Source organism: Chlorocebus sabaeus, chromosome X, assembly GCF_047675955.1.
Source record: "Chlorocebus sabaeus isolate Y175 chromosome X, mChlSab1.0.hap1, whole genome shotgun sequence".
Lineage (NCBI taxonomy): Eukaryota > Metazoa > Chordata > Mammalia > Primates > Cercopithecidae > Chlorocebus > Chlorocebus sabaeus.
This window is the reverse complement of record NC_132933.1, coordinates 24602903-24620239: the sequence shown is the minus strand read 5'-3', so window position 1 is coordinate 24620239 and position 17337 is coordinate 24602903. Positions and strand designations below refer to the sequence as shown.

The window sequence follows — 17337 nt, the reverse complement described above, 5'->3', positions numbered from 1 at the left end:
GATCCTTCAAAGTTCCCTGGACCCACCTACATACACAGCTGTGTGGACTCCAGACCACCCAACAGAAACATAAACCTAACTGCAAGCTTTTCCCCACCTATGAACCATAGAGCCAAGGATTCAAACCACAACCCCCACCAAAAACAGGGCAAATCTAACTCCTCAGCAAAATCCAGATACAAATTAAGATATTAAAGGCTAGATGAGAACCCTTAGGTTCGAAAGCCCTGTGTCATCTTTAGTCTAGAAGGAATAAGGGAGTCATTTTTGGCACCCATGATTCACTGAGGTAAAGACCACAATGAAGTCTCAATGAAGTGCATGGACAGATAACTCCAGGACTAATTATATGAACTGGGAACCAACTGAGCTAATACCAGCCAAGTCTTCTTACCAGTGCTCACCTTGCTTACTATTGTAGTTTGCCATCATCTACCAGGAAGGTGTTTCTTTCCTGCATCCCACCATGTTCATCTCCCTGGAATGTCTCTTATGGTGATGATGAACAAGTGTAACCCTTGGCAAGGCATATTCATAGCCAAGTTCATGTACAGGTAAAAATGTGTGGACTCACAAATCCACAGAGGATGGACTATAAGAGGAAATTAGCTCCTATAATAAAAGACGTTGCATGTCAATGATTAGAAGAGAAAAAGTGTCAGCAAAATGAGAGATCCCTAATGTTTCACCAGACAAACACAGTGACCTCCTTTCCTTTTCAAATGAAAACGAACTTTTAAATAACCTTTTAGAAGTTTGTTAACTAATGTCTATTTCTTGCACTTTGCTGAGTATCACTGGGTTTCACCTTTTCTAGCTGAAGATTACAAAAATACCCATCCCCCACTATCATAAGACAATTCTTGCAACAGGATCCTAGCTTATACTCATGTATAAAAGAGCCTGCAATTTTGACACAAGGATCTAGAGTGTAGTGTGCCCCAGCCTCTAGCTAGTGAATAGTTCTCTACATCTTTGGCGTAATACACTTCTTATTAACAGTAAAGAATTAACACTTCTTTTTTTTTTTTTTTTTTTGAGACGGAGTCTCGCTCTGTCGCCCAGGCTGGAGTGCAGTGGCCCGATCTCAGCTCACCGCAAGCTCCGCCTCCCGGGTTCACGCCATTCTCCTGCCTCAGCCTCCCGAGTAGCTGGGACTACAGGTGCCCGCCACCACGCCCGGCTAGTTTTTTGTATTTTTTTAGTAGAGACGGGGTTTCACCGTGTTAGCCAGGATGGTCTCGATCTCCTGACCTCGTGATCCGCCCGTCTCGGCCTCCCAAAGTGCTAGGATTACAGGCTTGAGCCACCGCGCCCGGCCAACACTTCTTATAAACAGTAAAGAATTAAAAATTCTGAGTCCCCACTCTTTTTTACCACAACAACTTTGAGAAAACTAAGAAAGCTACATTTTATGCACACCTGAGTTTGGGACTGAGATTCATTGTTGCCGCAGGTGCATATGAACAGAATTTCTAAAGTTGGAAGCATGGGGCGATTCCTACTGGCGGCTTCTATGGGAACCAGGCTACCAAGTCTAAAGAAAGCAAGGTGAGAAAGGAGAGCCAAGACAGAAACCCAAGGGTGTCTGAAAACACAGATGCACACATAGCAAGGCACGGTGCAGGCAGTTAGAATGTAGGAGGAGCCTGAAAGATTTAATTCCCTGAGCCAATGAATACAGTACATTTTTAGCTGCTTTCTGCAGACCTGAGCAGGGAAGGCCTGAGACTTGGGATTGCTTTGGACATGCCTTTCAAATATCTGTTTAACATTAACAGGGGTGGGAAAACTGATTTTTTATTAATAAAACAGAGTCATTTAATAATTTACTTTCACTGTGAAGCTATTTTAACAGCATGTTTCCTGCTAGTCTTCACTCATGTTCTCCATTTTTCTTTTGCATATTTCTGAGCCAAACAATTTCCTGAGAGTCACACTAAAGGATTTTAAAGTTTAATTAATAAATCTTTTGCTGCTATTATCAGCACTATGCCATGCATTATTAGGTGTCAAAATTAGGTGTCAAAATTTCAACTGATTTGAACTGTAAAGTGAGTTTGTGGTAGTGTTGCTTGTTTGGTTTTTCTTTTTAATTTTCACTTGAGGATGTTGTCAGTTTTGGAAAGAGCAGAACCAATTTACACGTCACTAGTTCCGTGAAGTCGTGTATGGAAACCTGAATAAACTGGCACGATATTGCTAGTTTATTCCAGTAATGTTTTAGGGCCCATCTAGATTGGCACTGTGGAAAGCCTTCCAGCTGGCTGCCTCTTAATTGGCTCACTGGATGACTGGCCTGGGTGGGGGAAGAATGCTCCATGAGGTTAAGGGTATTACTCAGGAGTGGCCACATCTGCCAGATTGGCCTTATGAAAACAAACAAAAAAAAAAAACCCTAAATTTTCCGGCATATTTCTGCAGTGGGAGGCAAGTGTCCATGACTGCTCCTGTAACTGGTGCTTGTCTCAGTGGACCACATACTGGAGTTGACAGTGGCATTACCATATGCTCAGCACCTCCCTAAATCTGCATTCTTGCCCCTATACATGTAGTGGTACTTCGTGAGAGGAGGAGATGGAGTCACTCAGGCATGGGAGTGAAGGGCAGGCTTGCCACAGAAGAGAGGAGGGATAGAATGCAGTGGGTGTGCATAGAGGAAGCTGGTTACAGTAGATAGGAAGACTTAGCTCCAAAAGCAAATTCATTCCACCTGATCCATTTAATCTAGGCACTAATTGTAACTTTCACCTGTCCTCTGTCATTTTTCAGTGATACTTTGGCATTCTCAGCAAGGAGAGGGGCATGAGCAGAAGCTGCTGCCTAGTTCCTACTCCTACCCAGCTCCTTAGTGATGATATTGTCTGAATCCCTCCACCCAATTCTTTCACAGCGTGGAAATAATCTCAAGTCTCTAAGGGAAATGAAAATCAGATCACTCTCTGGAAAAGTTCAGGAGTTTTGTATAAAGGCCAGGGAATGGGGCATTAATCCTAGGTGGTTAAATGAACTGTTAAAACAAATTGGGGTTTGGGGCTTATTATTGGCCTAGACCAAGACACAGTACTTAGTACTTGGGGATAGGAAATATATATATGTGAAAAATGAAACAAGGTCATATGCTAGAAGTTGTAAGAAACTCCCTCATGGATACTTTTGTCTTATGTATGTGGTCCCCAAGACAAATAAAGAAGAGATGATTCTAAAGAGGGAAGGGAGGGTGATTTGAATCTTCTAATTCAGTGTTCTCGACCAGGAATGATCTTATCCCCTTTGGGACATTTGGCAATGTCTAGAGATGTTGTTGGTTGTCACAACTGGGAGCTGCCACTGGCACCCAGTGAAGAGGGGCCACTAGCCTTAGCACTCCACAATGCACAGGACAGCCCCCATCACAAGGAATTATTTGACACAAAATGTCAATAGTGTTGAAGCTGACAAACCCTGGACTAGAGCAATGGTTCTCACACTTCAGTGGGCATGAGAATCACCTACAGGATTTCTTAAAAACAGTGCTGGGGCTGGGCACGGTGGCTCACACCTGTAATCCCAGCACTTTGAGAGGTTGAGGTGGGCGGATCACCAGGTCAGGAGTTCGAGACCAGCCTGATCAACATGGTGAAAACCTGTCTCTGCTAAAAACACGAAAAATTAGCCGGGCGTGGTGGTGCACGCCTGTAATCCCAGCTACTCAGGAGGCTGACGCAGGAGAATCACTTGAACACAGGATGTGGAGGTTGCAGTGAGCCAAGATCGCGCCACTGCACTCCAGCCTGGGCGACAGAGTAAGACTCCATCAAAAAAAAAAAAAAAAAAAAAAAAAAGTGCTGGATCCCACTCCACTTTCCAATTCAGTAGATAGGGGTGGAGTCAGAATCTGCATTTCTAACAAGTTCCCAGGTGACACTGAGGCTGATGTTCTGAGGAGCATATTTTTGAGAACCCCTGCCCTAGTTCTTCCCCCCAGTTGCCCTTTAAATTATCCCCCTGCTTGAGAATGTGGTTACACCGACCTTAGCCTGGAGCGTTGATGCTATCAACGCTCACAAAGGAGAAAGCAAGAAGCTCCCTTTTAAGCAAGGAGACTTCCCAGAGACTTAATTAAAGTTTGGGAAAGTATCCCAGGAGGTGGGGGTGGGAGGGGGTCAATAAAATTGATCCAAATAAATTCCTTGCACATATAAAATAAAACTCACATGCACAAAAAGAAATTTGATCAATAAATTAGTAAATTCAGAGTGAGGAGGGAGTAATTAACAGGCCCATTTAAAGTGCGGAATACATTAAATACAGAATGAGTGACTCCACCGGGACCACTGAAGCAGGAAACACCGATGCGTTTGAGAGGCCTGGAAGATTAGAAACATATTTCAACAAGGAGAAAAGAGGAGAGAGAATGGAGAGCCCAGAATGATGAAGATGCTGGGTGGGGGTGGGGGTGGGGGTGGGGGTGGGGGTGGGGGCGGAGGCGGAGGAGGGATATGTATCAGAGCCTTGGGAGCCTTGGATTTTGAAATCCTACAAAGTTTAACAAAATTGCAGCTTTGCTCTGGTGTATCTCCCGGGCATAGGAAACTTTTAAGTAACCTGCTGCAAGAGCTATTCAAGCCACACCTGGTCCCGAGCAGTTACTATGTCGAGTCTCTTTATATTGGAGTAAATGAAAGGTTTAATCCCAATTGGAGCATAGCAAAACCTTATTGATTGAGAACAATCCCAGGGTTATCTTGGACACCTTGCCAATCTACAAGATCCCCTGCCAGAAAAGCTGTGGCAAAGCGGACTCCACTACCAGTTTAAGCCAGAGTGGAGGACCACATAGCCCATGGTTGAGGGAAGTAAAGTTCTGAGGCAATTCACTACTGAAGGCAAATAAATAGCTGTCCTGTATAGACACTCACACACTAAACATTTTCCCCAAAAGGTGGGACATGAAGGAAACCAAATGTATGACTCATGGCAGAGCCATAATTGTATAAATTGCTGCTAAGACAATCCAAGTTACACCTAACTTTTAGGCTCTCAATAAATGTTAGATAGCTTGCTTTGAGCTTGATTTCAGGGTCCAGTTCCCCATTTCACCCCCAAAGGAGTCCTGTTGGCAACTTGGCAATGGAAAACTAAATTGGATCAGCAGTGAACACGAATCATTGTAATAATTCCTTTATATGTGGCGGAGAACAACATCTTGGCCAATAACTGCATCAACAAGAAGCAGAACTCTTCTCTGCCTCTGTCATACCCCCTGAGACTTACATGAAATGTAAGTACTAGTTTATCATATAATGGTGTTCAGTCTAGTTCCACGCATTTCACTCCGGATTTGTGAAGGGCTGGGAGGTGATTTTCGCTTTCAATGGAGACGTGGTCCCCTGAGACCATTAAGAAGACTCTTTCCAAGCCTGGGAAACATAACTCTGGTATTGAGGGAGGAGCCCACAGTGCAATTCAGAAGACATTAAAGCAGGTGTCTTCAAATATCTCTGAGCCTCATTTTCCTCACAGGTATATTAGGACCCAGCTTAGCCTTAGTAAAGCAGGTGAGAGGTTGCTATGTTTAAAGCTGCTTCCTCTGTTTTTTAATTTCCCTCTGCCATTTTCAATCAGGACTTCCTCATTAACCGGATGGGAAAGTTTGCAGAGCCAAACCTGCAGCAGATTCCCTCAGGCGATGTTTTAGTTCTAGTGCTTCCCCAGGCTTTAGGCATAAAAGCGCCTCCGAGGGTGAGGTGACTTGCCACACATTTGGCTGACACCTGCCTATGAAGAGAGACGTCTGAAACCACTTTCCCAGAGCAGCCCTGAAGCAGTCAACTCAGTGAAGTCTTTAGCAGGCTTTCTTCCTAGTCAGACACAGATCCCGATGCACAGCCCAAGGATGAATTCTTAGTCTAGTAAGCACTTCCAACCTGCTGGTCAAGCCTTTGCTGTCACCACGTGTGGCTTACATACCTCTCAAAATGTGAGGTCAGTTAAAAGGCATAAAGCTGCAAAGTCCCAGACTCTAAGAGGGAGCAGGCCATGCAGTCTAAACTCCGTTTGGACTGCAGCATCCCAGATAAAGAGGCATCCCACCTTGGAATACCTCTACTGGGAGGAAGCTCAGCACCCCACGAGGCAACCTCTTCCACTATTGAACAGATCTAATAATTAAAAGCCCATCCTTTTACCCAGTCTCCATCTGCCTCCCAATGTTTCCTGTGGAGCTACATGGAATATGTCTGCTGATCCTGCTACCTGATGTTGTTTCCATTGTGTACTGTGTCTTAGCAATTACACTAGATGGTTTGTGAGGGCATGGACCATGTCTCCTGCTTCTTATGCATCACTATAGTGCTGGTGACCAGCTCTAAAATTACTGGGTAGTGTTCTTAGTTGTGCTCAGTCTCTTCACTTGTAATCACTGTTTCTTCCCAACCCCGCCCTGTCAAGCCTGAATTATATTGATTCTAACTTTACCCTTCAGCTCATACCAGGGCACTATCATCCAGGGGTAAAGTTCATGGGCATCCTTGAGAAATGCCCACAGTAATGAAAACAATCGGCTTGAACTCCACATCATTCTTCCAACATACATGTGCATGTGTGCACACACACACACCATCAGTCTTTGTACCTAGGTGAATGCAAACACAAATGAACTTTAAGGGCTTCCTTGAAGGGGGAAACAAATATAAAATACAATATAGAGTCCGAGGAGGGTGACTGAAAAAGAGGAAGTGAGAGCATATTAGACTTCTTGCCTTAAGGTATTACCAGCACAACCGCAGCCAAGCATCTCTCTCCCGGAACCATTTGTATCTGTGAGTCAGGTAGAAAGTGCAGAACCGTAGATCCCACCCATGGGAGGCAACCTCCGCCTCCCTGGTTCAAGCGATTCTACTGCCTCAGACTCCTGAGTAGCTGGGATGACAGGCATGCACCACCACGCCCGGCTAATTTTTTTAACCAGTAAAATAGTTTGATTTTAAAATAGTCATCAAAGTGAAAATTTCAGCTGGGAGTGGTGGCTCAGGCCTGTAATCCCAGCACCTTGAGAGGCCGAGGCGGGCGGATCACTAGGTCAGGAGATGGAGACCATCCTGCCTAACACGGTGAAACCCCGTCTCTACCAAAAAAAAAAAAAAAAAATCAGCCAGGAGTGGTGGCGGGCGCCTGTAGTCCCAGCTACTCAGGAGGCTGAGGCAGGAGAATGACGTGAACCCGGGAGGCGGCAGAGCTTGCAGTGAGCCAAGACCGCGCCACTGCACTCCAACCTGGGCCAAACAGCAAGACTCCATCTCAAGAAAAAAAAAAAAAAGTAAAATTTCCCAAAGCTGGGAGTAACAATCTAGAGCCAGTGTTGGGAGGAGGGGCCAGGCCTCACTCAGAGCCCAGCTTGAGACCCCTGAACCCCACCCTCCCTTCCAGAGGGAGGGAGGAAACAGCTGAAGAGAGCCCTGAGTTGGTCCTCTCCCTCATCCCTGAGGCCAGCTGTGCTGGGCCCCTTGAGGCTAACAGCTCAAGCAGAGGATTGGGGGGAAGGGAAACAGGTAGGAAACAGAAATTAGAGGTTAATAACTCCAACAACATCCACCACCAAAAAAACAAAATAACAAACTTGACTATGAAAGGACGATGGAAGATGAATACTGATAAACTCTTCAGCTCCCCAGAACAGCCCAGTTTGGGCTGGGTTGAGCTGATTGGAGGAAAGGTCTTGAGACCCAACTGCATGTTACCTCTGGAGAATAAATATTCTAAGAAAAGGGGAAAACCATGAGGCAAGCCTCTGTGGTCAAAGTCAACGCAGCTGACAGGCCTGGTGCGGCCCACCTCCCGACCCCACTCACACAGGGAACAGCTGTGCAGGTCTGGATAGAGAAGAGGTCAAGGGCTTGGACTGGGGACCCTGAGCTGTCAAGGTGTGGGGCCTCCTTGCAGTTCCCATGCAGCCATGGCAGGAAGGCCAGCAGAGGCCCTAGTAGAGCTGGTTGCCCTGCTCCTGAGCCTGGATCAGGCTGTCCTTGCATTGCAGGCGGTGAACCCCCATTCTTTTGGGGCTGTGCTGGGGGTAGCTGGAGCTGGGGAGTGGCCAGGTCCTGCCCTCAGTGTGGGAAGTGCCAGGACCCTCCTCTGCGACATTGTTAATGAGCAGCAGGCTCTGGCGCTCTTCCTCAGGGCTGATGGGCAGGTTCAGCTTTTCTTCCTCCTCCCTGGAAAAGCCAGAGTCAGGTTCCCTGGGAAGCAAAAGCCTACTCTCTTTGGTTCCCAGAGAAGGTGCCTGGACCACCTCATCTCTGTCAACAGGGCTATGGGCAAAATGGCGCTGCAGCTCAGGGAGGGCGTCACATTCAAAGGCTGTACCCTGAGCCACAGTGGCAGGTGGCGGAGTATGGTCCACAAATGCCCACTGCCAGCTGGCCAGCAGGTCCTCTTCAGAGGTTACAGACCTGGCTGGGGCACTGAGTGTTGGGGGCACTGAGCTGGGCTGGTGGTTGGGTAAGGTCTAGGCTGAGGCAGGGGTGCTGGGCACTGGGCTGGGGTAGGCCCGCTCACTCCCCTCCTCCACCAGGCTCAGTGAAATGGCCTGGCGGGTAGCGTAAGTGCAGTTGGGCAGGGAGCTGTTGCAGGGGATCCAAACCTTATCCTTAGAGAACTCTATTACCCTGCAGCCAAGATACAGTGGGTGTGGTGGAGATGGGGTGGGGTAGGGGCTCAGCTTCTCAAAGGCTGGCAGGGGCAGCTCTTCCTCCGGGGAGCCCCCAGCAGCACCCAGAGAGTGGCACTCCCCATTGGGTTGGGTGGTGGGGCTGCCAGGAGCCGGTGAACTGGCTGGATTACCTGGGGCACCCTCACTGATGTCCACATGCACAAAGACATCTTCAGCCACGGGGCGCCCAGCGCTGCTTGACTGGGCTGAATTCAGCAGTAGAGACTCTGGATTCTGTAACACTCGGGCAATGACCAAAGTAGGCACCACAGCCGCTGGGGCTAGGCTGGGAGCAGGACCTGGGCTGGTGGCCTCTTGACCACTATGCAGATGTTTTCGAACCACATCCTGTAGCTCACAGGGCAGATGGGAGAACTCGTAGTTTTGGAAGTGGGACTTGTTGCACTTAAGGAGCTGCACAGCCAGGTTGCAGTCCCCCTAGTACCGCTCGTTGAGCTCCTCCAGCTTGTTGATAGTGTTCTTGGCATCCAAGCAGCTTGTTGGTCAGTTCCACGATCTCCCAGTTCAGCGTCTGCCTATCCACCTCAGCCTTCTTGATCAGTGTGTGCAGCTTGTCCTCCAACTCCTGGTTGGTCTGCTGGGAAGTCATGTAGCTGTTCGACAGCCTGCAGAACTTATCCTTAAACTTGTCCAGCTCCTCGTGGCTCTGGCCCAGCTCCAGCTCCAGGCAGTCCTGCCCAATTTCCAGCTCACATTCCAGCACCTCAGTGCATCTCATGGCCGAGGCCAGGCGCCGACGAAGCTCTTCATTATCCTGTTGCGAGAGCTTCATCCTTTCCAAGTCAGTCAGGGATTCCTCCTGCTCAAACCCGGATCCGGGAATTTCCAGTCGCAGCTCCCGATGCTCTGGTGGTGTCTTACGGTAGGGTTTCTTAGCAGGGGCTGCACTGGTCATTTTGGGAGGTGACACCTCCTCCACCTGCACTTGTTTGTCGGCAGCTCTTTCTGTTCCACTGTCCGGGAGTTAGCCCCCAGCTCTCCACATCCCACGGCCCCTCCACTTCCTTTAGCCAACAGCTCTTTCTACCGTTGCCAGCTGCGTTCAGGCCGCCATCTTGCTGTGGGGCAGGCCAAGTAGTGGCCAGGGCTGTGGGAATCCCCACGCACTTGGCGCCTCGCGTCATCGCGGGCGGGGCCCCTTTGTAATTGTTAAACATATGTATGTTTTGTCTCCTCCTGTAGACTGCAGTCTCATTAAAGGCAGGGACTGTGATGGTTATACTTCTGCATTTACTTCAAGGCCTGGTATAAAAAGGGGCACACAGCCAGGGCTTAATTAAACGTTTGGTTTAGAAATATCTAGAACTGAAGACTAGCAGTGAGTCAGGTAGACAGCTTAACCTAAGATCCTTGCATTATTAAGAGTTTTTTGAAACACTAATTGCAAAGCATGCATCATCATAGTGTGATGGAACCCCCTTGGCAAAAGATGCCCAAATCCTCTCTTCTTGCAAACCCAAGACACACAACCTGTTGCTCACTATGCTGTTTTTTACACACAAAGTTCCATCTGGGCACATCCTGGTGGTCCCTTGTCAATGTGGCCCCTGTGAGCTGTGTCTCCAGCAGTGGGGATGGGTTTGGCTGAGCCATCCACAATCCTATACTTGGGACACAATATTTGTGAATATTACAGATGAGGCTAGAAGCATAGCTTGGAGAGAAATGCCCACCTTCACGAGAAACCTTGCAAAGTTCTCTTGAAGAATCGCCTGGTTTCTAACGGCCTTCCTATAGCAAGAAGGAAATGAACACATTGTGTAAGAGAGTTTTTGTATATGACTGGCATGATAGTGTGACAAGTCCTGGTTAAGACTTCCTCAAGCATTATGAGTATGTGTGTACAGAACATGGCTCCCAAGGACATGAAGTAGGTGGGATAGGCAACGATCTGTGTACTGCGAACATGCCTCGAGAACTTTTGTACATCCTCTACCTGGTCTGGTCTCTTCCTTCCACCCCTCATTACTAGGTCCTTCTCAGTCTTCAGGCCTCAGCCTAAATGTCACCATCTCCAAGAGATCTATAAGGAAAGCTCCCTTACCATTATTCTTCATTTCTACTTGCTTTCACAGCATTTCCCATAATTTGTGATTTTAAAGATATATTTATTAACTCATTTTGTCTGTATCACCATACTTAGAGTTTAATAAACTCCAGTGAAGACAAGGCCATCCATGCCTGTTTCACCCACCTACTGTATCCTGCACAGGACTTGGCACAGTTAGTACTCCAAAAATTCTTGGAATAAAGTATTATAAGACCATGTGACAGAACGGAAAACACAAAGAATTTCAAGTCAGCTGAGCTGGGTTCCAGTTGCAGTGTGGTCATTTCCTACCTGTGTGATGTCAGACAAATCACTTAACCTCTCTGAGCCTCATTTTTCTCATTCTTATCTGAATTAATATCACCTACCTCATAATGCTTCTGCGGGGGGAATAACATAATTAATGAGAAAGTATTTGGTAGAGTCCTGAACAGACATGAATCATTTTGGTATAATGAAGCTGCCTGAAATAGTACCCCTGCTTTGTCTCTAGGATGTCCTAGAAGCACCTGAAAACTGTACCATCAGTCACACCTTTGGATTAATGTTATGGAAGACACATATTACATTGAAAACTATTGTGTACCTTTAATATGGGCATTTGACCTTATCATTCACCTGTTGTATTAGTCCAGTCTCACACTGCTATAAAGAAATATCCAAGTCTGGGTAATTTATAAAGGAAAGAGGTTTAATTGACTCAGTTCTGCATGGCTGGGGAGATCTCAGGAAACTTACAATCATGGCAGAAGGCAAAGGAGAACCAGGCACCTTCTTCAAAAAATAGCAGGAGAGAGATGTGAGAGTGCAGGAAAAAACTGCCTCTTTTAAAACCATCAGATCTCGTGAGAATTCACTCACTGTCACAAGAACAGCATGGGGGAAACCACCCCCATAATCCAATCACTTCCCTCCCTTGACATGTGGGGATTACGGGTCCCTCCCTCAACACGTGGGGATTATAATTCAAGATTAGATTTGGGTGGGGGCACAGAGCCAAACCATATCAGCTGTCTTAGCATTGACTTAGCTGAGAGCAGGGCCCAGGCTAGGCGATTTCAGGAAAGGGGTGATGGAAAAAGAATCTTGAGATGCCTTAAGCTTACAAGACTTTTAGAGAGTAAATGCAGGTCAGAAGAGGGGCAACTGCATGGTGGGGACGGGTGGGCGCCTGGTGAGGCCTAGGGGAAGTCAGAGTTGTTAGGCAGAGGGAAGACATAGAAAGGGAAGTGGAGGGGTCAGCTACAAACTTTCTCTACTTGGCGTGTGTGTATATCAGATACACTTAACTTTACAGAAACCATGTATGTGCATTGGAGAGAGGGGAGGAAAGCCAAAGAGCAGGAAACGGACACCAAGGGAGCTGTACTTAATCATAATAACCATTAGTATTGACTTTGGTGCCATCTTAAAGGAGCCATTTGTTATAAGAACCAACAGTCAAAACCCCAAGCCAGTCAGGCTTTGTCTTATGAGCTCTAAAAATAATGGTATTTTGCTGTTCATCTGTTTTAATTTTCCAAATTCAAATGCAATTTGAAATCAATTCAAAAATTGATTTCTTTCTTCTGAACAAAGAGACATTAAAAGGAGAAAGGAAGGAAGGAAGAAAAAAGGACAGACAGGCTAGGCTTTTTAGTGACTCACATAATAATACCCCAAAAGCAGAAGCCCAAAGCAGTAATTATTTCCCTACCTAAGAAGTATGAAAGGAAAATGGGTGAGAATTATGACCACACGAACAATATATAAAACTTCTCTAGAGCCGGGGCCAGCAAATCACTTACCTGCAGTTTCAACAATAACATATAAAAGCAGAAAGAAACACAGTTAAGGTCAATTGGCTCCTGGTTTTTAAAGTACCACCTCATTTTAATCAGCTCCCCATGCTATTCTGCGTCTCCAGCTGGAAAACCGGCTAAGAGAGATTAGAGTTGTTTGCTCTTTTTTAAGCAGCTTCAAAACAAAGTGGAAACAGTTGAGTGATCTTGCAGTTAAGACAGCTTGGAAAAGGTCAGCAGATTATTTTCCAGCCAGGCCTTTTGAGGGTATCTGCATTTAGGTAGAGTCACCACAATTCAAGTTCTGGCACTCTACAAGATCTTGGTTCTGTCAATTTCCGTAGCCTCAGGGCACTGATACAATAGCAAAACTCACAATAAACAGATACAGCCTGGACCTCCAAGTTGTTCATACATGATGGTGGGATGAACCTATCCAACAACCAGAACACTTGGGCCCACTATTTAGTTCTTCAGGAAATAAACTGAACTCATAAAACAACTCTATAGAAGTGAAAATGAAGATGAACTGCATCCATATCAACCTAGGTTAAAGGATTCATGTAACTTAATTATTTGGACCTTGGTTTTCTTACCTGTATAAAAGAGAATATTTACTACTTAGCATTGTTTTACATGATATTTGAAATCACTTTCATGAGCTGAAGAGTATAGTACAAATGGAAGTGGTTGTTTTTGGCAATAAGAAGGCAGTTTTGTGCACATAGAATCTGAGAAGGGGGAACTAGAGAGTTCTATGGGGAATTTTATACCACTCCACTAGATCCTCAAAAATTCCATATTGCACTACAGAGATCACCTTTCCAAGGACTCAGTCACCACACGTAGTCTTTGTCCTTTGGACCCAGCTGGAGATGTTGAGAAATCTCAGATTTGTATCTAGCTTGTCTTTTTCAAAATTTCTTATTAGACACCAACAGCTTCCATCATTCTGATATCTCATAAGCGTATGTGGAAATCAGTGATATTTCAGATATCTCCCATAAATTTCCTCTGAGATGGAGGCCTTCCTGGGGACTTTTCCCAACCTTGGCAGCTTACACCTTCATGCATCTGTCTAAGGGGTGCTGCTGCAAAAATTGCACTTACCTACACTGGGAAGATTCATGTGGCCTTTCATTTAAGGGGAATTCTTTTTCTTACCAGATCCACAAATTCTGTACGTGTCCCTCTGTTGAGAGCAACAAGGAATTCTCCCTCAGAGCAAGAAGAGGGAGAGGTGAAATTGGGGAGTGGCAGTGACCATACAGAAAGGATGGTTCTAGATCACTGGAGAGCTAATCACTTCTCTGGGCCAGTGAAACCCGGACAGGATTTGCTACAGGAAGAAGCAGGACACCAGGAAACAAGAAGACCCTGAGGCAAATATCAGAAGTCAGAGTGATAAACCCAACAGGGACTTCCCACTTTCCTTGGAATCAAATTTAAGCTTCCGATCATGGTCCATGAGACCCTGAGTGATCCGATCTCTGCCTGCTTCTTCATCTTCAAATTATGTACTCAACGCCTGCTCCATTCACACTGGCTTTCTTTCTGTTCCATAGACCTGCCCACTCATTCCAGGCTTAGAGACTTTATACCTGCCATTACTTCCATCTGGGGTTCTCTTCTCCCATATCCTTGCCTGAATGAGTCCCTCCCATCACTCAGGTTTCAGCTCAAATGTCACCTCCTCAGAGAGACTTTCTTTGATGACCTTTCTACTAATGTTGCCCATTCCATCAGCCACTCTCTGTCCCATTGCCATGTTTTCTTTTCTTAATGTCACTTACCTGACATTGTAGCACTTTTTTTTGTTTATTATCTGATCTCCTTCAATGAGAGATAGAACAAGGAACCACAATAGGTGAGATTAAGGAACTGTAAGTCAGAGCTTTTAATAGACTGTAAGGAGAGACAAATGCTGAAAGCCAGGGAAGAAATGTCTTCTCTTGTGCATGTGTATAAGCAGACCGGATCAATTTAAATGGACTGGGGTCAACAGGATGTAACCTGCATCAAATACCTACTGTATAACAGCCACTTTTCATATATTATCATCACAGGTTTGCAAAAGATTGAACACCATGCTGATGGCTCCAAGGAATACTAATTCCCTGTTTCCTTATGTCCATGGAGGAGAGGGACAACTGCTCCAATACCTAGGAGGGAACTGAGCTAGAATTCTGCATTTGCTCCTCTCCACCACAGAATGGGCAAACTTAACCAGAAAGTAGAGTCACTTCATTGAAAGAATAATGTGGGTCTGTCTCTTTTCTTTCTAGCATTTTTCAGCTCCTGGTCTCCATTTTGTAAGACTATCTGAGTGAGGACTCTAAATTGCAAAAGAGGTCTTCCATTCTCCAACTTCTAAGACTACAGCTAATTTTAACTTGGGGTAGTCAGAAGTCTCACTTTATCTCATGCCTAAACCTTATTCTCTGGTCAATCTTTAACAGAGAATCTTGTCTTTTATATATAAGCCGAGAGATGGTGGAGTGTGTGGACTTAGACCACTAGGGTTTTCATTCTGGCTTTGACACCTACTGTGTGACTGTCGATAAGTTGTTCAAGATTTCTGTCCCTTAATTTCCTCTTCTCTATATTGAAAATATTAATCATATTTACCTCAATGGTGGAGTGTGTGGACTTAGACCACTAGGGTTTTCATTCTGGCTTTGACACCTACTGTGTGACTGTCGATAAGTTGTTCAAGATTTCTGTCCCTTAATTTCCTCTTCTCTATATTGAAAATATTAATCATATTTACCTCATAGGTATAAAGATTAGGTAATATGATACAAATAAATATCTGGAAAACCATTAATAAATTTTAGTTATTGTTACTAATAAAAAAATAATAAAGAGGAGACACTGATCTACATCTAATTACTTGTGTTTGTTCTCAATTGGTTAGAGCCAAGCAGGGTAGACAGGTAGACAGACTACCCTCAAAAATCTTCAATATGGCCCAGAAAACTTAGTAAATAAACACAAAGAGTGTTATTTGTGGACCAAAGCATTATATTAAGAGACCAAAGTTTGTGGTGAGCCTCACTAGCACTGGGGTTTGGAGCTTTAAATATGGCTTCATCTGATTTCTCAGGCTTGGGTATGGGTCCATGATATGCAAGAAAAGACCTCTCTTTGGGGTGTCTGGGGCCTTACAGGGATTTAGCTTTGAACAGAGATAAAAGTGAGCTCCAGAGTCAGGAGAAGCACTCTGGGGTATTTAGACTACAAAAGAAGTAGAATTTTTATGGGTTTAAGAATCCCGTGGGAAGAGGGCAAAGTTTTTTTGTTTTTTGTTTGTTTGTTTGTTTGTTTTTTGAGACGGAGTCTCGCTCTGTCGCCCAGGCTGGAGTGCAGTGGCTGGATCTCAGCTCATTGCAAGCTCCGCCTCCCAGGATCACGCCATTCTCCTGCCTCAGCCTCCTGAGTAGCTGGGACTACAGGCGCCCACCACCTCGCCCAGCTAGTTTTTTGTGTTTTTTTTTTTAGTAGAGGCGGGGGTTTCACTGTGTTAGCCAGGATGGTCTCGATCTCCTGACCTCGTGATCCACCCGTCTCGGCCTCCCAAAGTGCTGGAATTACAGGCTTGAGCCACCACGCCGGCTGGCAAAGTCTTTCCTAGAGTTAGGTATGGCTTACCTGGAAACCAGAAGACCACTGAAGCTAGTGTAAGCATTAGCTGATCTCTAGTATACGAGATTAGGCAACAGATTCTTCTTTTTTTCTTGTTAGGGGGAAAACCCCTTGTTATATTTCTCAGCTAGGAATATAATCTAAGGCTTTAAACTATAATAGCAGTTAGATTTCTTATGAGTTAAAGAGAAATAATGTAAAATTTGGGGGCTTTAAATAGTTAGTGTTGGGTGGCTTTATATCACCTGCCAAATTCTATCCCCCTTGATCTTGACTGAAACAGCATGTAGTACCAGGGAAGCCTTAGAGGGACAAATTTTGGATCTGTCTGGAAGGTCCACAGAATCCCAGGAGTCTCTTTTTCCACCCTCCATTCAAATTGCCTATTCAGGAGGATGAGGGCTTCTTGTTTTGTAATTAACAAAGATAAATGGTCTTTTTTTGATATGTTCTCCAAGAGCCCTACTATCATAGGTAGTGAGTGATGGCCAGTTACTCTAGCACTGCTTCTTCCTTGTTCTTCTACCTCTCCCATCTCTCTTCCCAGACTTTGCCATCCACTTATTCTACTGACCCCAAACTGTGAATATTTGTCAAGTATTTGGTTTCGTTAACTTGGCTATTTTCTGCCTTGTGCTCAGTAAGCTTAGCCACTCCCAAAGTTTTAGCTCTCTCCATCATGCAGATGACTCTCCTATTGGGTCCTACCTGCACTGTGTTTCAGATCTGCATTCACACCTTCTACATGCAATAATGTGCTGGTAAGTGTTTAACAATTGGCTCATGACAGTAGGTGCAAGGCAGACTCTGATTTCTAGCTTTTGCCAATTTCCATGCTATCAATATTCCAACCATGGCCAATTTCAAGCTACCAATATGAGGTCACTGAACACAGAGTTGAAAATTGCACAATGTGCACAATTGGCTCTCACAAGCCAGAACAAGCCAGATCCCCACATCACTGTGGCTATAGGTAACCTCCACTTGGATGTCCTGCTGTCACCTCAAACTCCACGCCTTCCAAGATTAGCATCTCTCCACAAACCTTCTCTTCCAAATTACTTTCTCTCTGTCCATGGTATCTGTTAGAAGGCCATTGCATTCCCCAGGCCTCCTGTTTTCCTGATGGAGTCACCACTAGGATAACA

At 45.4% G+C, this 17337-nt stretch overlaps 1 long non-coding RNA gene and 1 pseudogene across 1 annotated transcript in view; both read right to left on the bottom strand.

Annotated features, from left to right (window-relative positions):
* Window positions 1-17337, bottom strand: part of LOC103232525 (uncharacterized) — a 171628-nt gene that overhangs the window by 73793 nt on the left and 80498 nt on the right. The gene's annotated exons all lie outside the window — the stretch shown is intronic.
* On the bottom strand, window positions 7996-9808 carry LOC103232527 (tight junction-associated protein 1-like; annotated as a pseudogene).